Raw genomic sequence first — 6,000 nt, 5'->3', positions numbered from 1 at the left:
TAATATCCATCCCTATTTATATTTAGCGCTATAAGGTAGGAGATATTTGTATATACATGTTAATTAAATGTAATTTTAATAAGCAAACGAAAAAAGTTTCTTTAACAACTAACAACTATTGTCAAACAGTATAATTATTTAATATTATTATCGTGTGTAGCACAATATGATAAGAAATTGTTCTTCGTTTCAAAAATGAAAAAAATATATCGATATATCATGGTACTGACATTCAGTCTAAATAATAATCCGATATTTATAATCTCTAAACATAGGTATGGACTTAAGATAGGTACTGCATTAGCTACTCAAAAGTTTACCTAAGTAAAGTTTGAAAAAGTCTATAAAAACAAATTCAACTGAACATTACGCGCTCAATAGAGTAGACACCACACCGTAGTTTATTATCTTTGTCTCTCGTGCATAACAAGAACAAGGCCATACATCATTTTTGATAACTGTGGTTTTAGAGCTAATTTTAGTTTGCCGCTGATTATTATCTTATATTAAAATGAAAGAAAACAATTTTTTTTTAGAAAACTTCGTATGTAAGTCGATGTTAAATATAATATGATAAGATAAACGTTCTGAGATAAATAATTGTATTTCGTTTTTATGATTACAGGTGTACTTATAATTATTATTGTGCAGTCCAAACATTCCCGAAGACGTGCGTGACTATAATATTATTATATTAAAATGTGTATTGAAAGAATAAAGATTTGAATGAAATAAAATAATGTATCGTATACTGTGCATTTATTGCTCGGATAATATTATTAAAACAACTAAATAAAAAAAAATAATTTAAACAAATCTTTAATCAGATGCATAATTTATTTATATATATAATATTTATAAAAAATGCCATTAATATGTGATTAGATCGCACATAGTAGGTAAGACTTGGTAGGTATAACACACAACAACCGTGGTGTTTCGTGTCGTCCAGAGAAAATGGGAACGGCTTCGCCCGCTGCAGCGGATCTAGATAAAGCCCCGAAAGCCACGACTTTCGCCCTTCTACCCTCGTCGATCACTTGTCACTCCGTCGGGGTGGTGTTGCTCGTCGTACTCCGAATTCGTCCCACTGTCGTGTGATGTCCGGCAACGATTCTCTTCAAATGTGCTGGCCAGACGTCGTCGCGTACCCTTAAAATTCGAAACGGATATATACCCCGCTCAATTGTCTCGGTCGTGTAAATCGTATATTATTTGATAAGAATAGTAATATAATAATTTGAAGAAAATAGAAAATTACAAAGGGACTTGGAAAAACTGTCAACCGCACACACAACCGGTATTTCGAGCATACTGAATTGCTGGTAAAATCGATATGACAGCTGTGTCGGAAAATGTAATTTAATGATTTTAAGGCAAAAAACAACATGTATTTAATTTAAGGTTGTATTAAAAAAAACCACCGTACTATTATCGTTTTGATTTGAAATCAGTCATATTATTGCAATATCTTTAATGAAATTATATAATCAGCTTCATCGGTACTTTATTATATTATTATATATCTGCCATGTATATTGTCGACGAATTAAAATTGTATGATTGTTGTTGAACTTACATAATATGTGTTATACCGTCATGAGTGTCTAAATAACATATTAATACCTCCACAACCTGCATATTGATAAGGATAGATTTTGATAGCCGGATATCAGCGTAGTAGGGTCGCCTAAAGTTCGAATGAGGTCTAAATTATACCCTTTAATTCAACCGCCGATTAATATCTAATATTATTATAGAATTTATTTAATGCGTTATTTGCAAGTTGTTTATAAATAATTATATTTACTTTTTAGGATTAAGATTTATAAAAATATGCTTAACATCACTGCAGGTGCATACAGGTATACAAAGTTCCAATTGCAGGTATGAACATATTTTTAAAATATTCTGATAAATTGTTCATATCTGAATGGTTTACATACCATCAAAATCAACAAAATATGATATACTCGTATTACCTGTAATCTGCAGTATAGACAGTATTATATTATATTACCTATATAAGTTATACATATTTTTTAATTATTGTGTTTTTAAAATGGTTGATCAATTTATAATCAAATTATATTTTTTAATTGTATTTGTTTGTTTTGCTAATTTTTGGTAAATTCAATTATCAACTATTTATCAAATTTATTTTGTGAGGTTAATATTTTAATGATAAGCTTTTGATGATATTAGTTCACAGAAATGATTATCTACATCCAAATAAACTACATAGGTAATTAATTTCTAGCTATTACCTATATGTATATTATGATTAAAGTAAAAATCGCGTGGGTAAAAAAATAAATATTTAAATAACAGACGCTACACCCACTTTTTGAAGGATTTGATAAATGGCAATTTTAATGAATCTTTGAGAACATTTTTATTCTTAAATATATTTAAACTCTAATTCAAAGTAAGCTACAAGTTTTCCCATGTTATTAGTATTGTTGCGTGATTACGGGATGATATTATATAGAAAATTGGTTTCATGGGAAAAAAGGAATCACTGGAGTTACAATCATACGTGTAGTTAAGAATCCAAATTGTATATTATTCAATAAATTACCTACACAATATTTTCTTTACCTTATTGTTTTTATTTCAGTTTATATAATTTATGCAAAAAAAAGTTTTTACTGTCATAAAACCAGTTATTTTTTAGTTTTTCAAACTTGAAAAAAACTTTAAAACTTTTTTATATTACTACCTAGCTGATATCAAATAAAAAAATTAAGACTCTTCGATCTGTATTTCGTGCTTTTTGTGTGTTGTGTGCAAGTTTGATTTCTCAACTTTTAAATAATAATATGATTGTCACCCGAATGCTTGTTTTTCACGCCTAACGGTTTTCACAAACAATTTTTCGATACGCACCTTCCCCTTATAATTGACTTTACGATTTGAACCACTGCACAAATCAGCATATTTATTACTGTGATTTTTGCATATTTGCTAGAGATTAGCGATCTAGGTGGGCTTACTGTAGATAATAATATTATATCGGTCGTTGCCCGTTTATTTAACTTACTCACTTGATTACAGAATAATATTTGAGATTATCAAACTGAAAGGAAAATGTCTAAGACGCGGACAACATGCAATACGCGTTCCAAGAATGATATGTTCTCGGCGATAAGTAATATATTATATTTTAATCAAATATTCAAATATGTGCATCGGTGGCGAAAACAAAAAAATACGAAAAACTCAAGACGCAAAATACGTGCAAAATGATAAGGAAAAAAACGTTGAACGCGTTTGCGATATCAATTATTATTATGCACTGCAACTATAACCGCGTGCGCAGATAGTTATTGCGTATTATATTATAATAGTTGGTAGGCAGGTGCAACAATCTGAAGGGAAATATTTTTTTTAGTCATATCGCACTGTACGTACTCGAAGATTTGTCTCGGGAAATCGTCGATGCGAGTTCCGAGCCCTGATCACTATCGTAAATAGTATAAAATATTTTATTATTGGTATTTATAATATAATACACATACACATATATATACAAATATATATATAAATAATATGTACCTGCGACGGCCGTTCGCGGTGTAGATAAGTATCTGTGGCTACATAGTGTCGTGTGTGTGTGTGTGTGTGTGTGTGTGTGTGTGAGAGAGAGAGTGTGTGCGAGAGTTAGTGTATGTGTGTGTGAAACTCGTCGTCCCGTTGTACCGTGGTCGGAGGTCAGTGATCGGCCCATTCGTCGTCGTCTCGGTCGTCGTCGTCGTCGTCGTCGTAGTCGTCGCGATACCACAACGATATAATAATAATAAATAACAATTACCGCAACTAGACGGATTAAAAGTCTGAATCCAAGAGGCCGGTTAGCAGCGCAAAAACCGACTTTTCCTACTTTAAGCATGTCGGATCGTACTTACGGTTTTATAATAACTACCTATATAAATACCATAATAATGTATCAACATTATAATAAGACGTATATGAGGTTAGGCTGATTGGCATCAACTCGTTAAAAAGTTAAAGCCAATTTTTTTTAAACTTTTAAACTTAATTGTTAAGAGTTAGCACTATTCATTAAAAATATAATTAAGCCTTTTCCAGTTGGTTTTAAAAACAATATGGCAAGTTAAAATCAAGTTTGTGCATACCTATCTGTATTCTGTATATTAATAGTTAAAACGAATTTATAAGTTTTTTTTCTTGAGTTACATTTTTTACGATGATTGTATAATATAGAAATAAGCATAATAAAAATATTCTCCGATTTAATAGTTGAGTTAACACAAAAGTGTAATTACCTAAACCGCCCTAAACCTACTTAAGCTGTATAAATATAAAGTGCATTAAAAAGGAATGTCATAAAATTATATTAAAAAATGTAATTAGTTTCTTTTTGACCGAGTTAAGTTAATATTTTCTTCAGACATAAACTTTGCAACTTTTAGAGTTTAATATATTGTCTGTTAGCTATTAACTTATAGTTGAACGTTCTTAAATTGACTGAACTAGCTCAAGTTTTTTTTTTTTTCATTAACTTGCCCACCTTTGGTTCATATTATGACGCATTATGTCATGCTGCTTACAAATTATATTATTTGCAGCTGAAAGTTGATCCACCTTGAAAGTTTGTGTTTAATGTACGTGGCTAATGTATAGGTTATAATAGGTACACTGCTGCAAGGCTGCTCCGTGTGATCCGTGCGAGACATCGTCGACAACGTTTGTGTAAAGATGTTCCGAACGTATTGTGGAACCACTAACCAGTGACCAAAACCGAATAACCCGGTTATGGAAAACTTCTAAAATATTGAAAGTCAGAGCCTCACTAGAACCAAAATAGGAACCCATATCTTAACAATGAAAAATGTCTGGTCTTACGAGTACAGTAACTGTAAATTTATTCCGTCCTATCTCCGTGATTGTTTATTTCTGAATGGTTAATTCTAAAAATTTAAACAGATGCCAAAAAATAATTGGTTTGAACCGTTTACAGTTTCCATCAGAACCCTAACCTTGGCCTATAATTTATAGTTTTAAAAACCAAAACTAGAACCAGAACGTTTAAATTAAATAATTGAGAACCTACTAAAATCAGAACTGGAAGTCCTGGACCAAAACAAAAATAAAATAGATACCATACATTATACTACCCATAGTACGTGAGTAGATAAATAGTGTGGTGAGCGGGGTTTGGAGTTACCACGTCAAATTTACGGATGAGGTTAAGTTCATGTACCTACACGATGTACGTAGCTGGTAAACACTTCACACATTTGAAAGTTCTTACAATAAGTGAATAAAAAAATATTTGTTATGTTCCTATGTGAGCAAATAAGTAAGGGCGAGTTCCTATTGAACTTCCCTATCCAATGAAAATGTGAAAGTCTTGTGTGTGAAGCTGTAGCATCTTTAACATTAGGTCTAGTAAGTTGTAAGTAGATAATTCATATTATATTATAATTAATGAAAAGTGTCATATTATATAGTTTACGACTTTTGATTTAACCGACCACATTGTGTATCTTCCAGTCCCGATGTAGGTACCTATATGTTAATAATTTTAAATAATATCGTATGGAAAAAAAATATTTAGGACTGGAAATAACGAATAATTATATTTCCTACAACAATCAGATTATTTTTGTTTTTAAACTGAAACAAAATTGTACCTAAGATATTATTTTTAAATATCCCATCATGGCTTCCAATAACACTATTATATTATTATTATTACTATTATTAATTTATAATTTCCTCTGATAATATTCTTGTTTATTTTTCTTATTATTATTATTATTATTATTATTATTATTATTATTATTGTTCTGAGTTTTGGAATTTATTTTGTCTGGCGTACCATGATTTACCTTTATACACACCTGTCGTAGAGATCACACAACCCTCCGCCCTAGGCGGGTTACACTGCAATTATACACGGTATAATATTAGGTATTATATTATTACACATAGCTTCCTAGGTACGCGCCACGACCGGTGGCTGCGTGAACG

The sequence above is a fragment of the Myzus persicae genome, unplaced genomic scaffold (assembly GCF_001856785.1).
Source record: "Myzus persicae strain clone G006 unplaced genomic scaffold, MPER_G0061.0, whole genome shotgun sequence".
Taxonomy (NCBI): domain Eukaryota; kingdom Metazoa; phylum Arthropoda; class Insecta; order Hemiptera; family Aphididae; genus Myzus; species Myzus persicae.
This window is presented reverse-complemented; position numbering follows the sequence as displayed.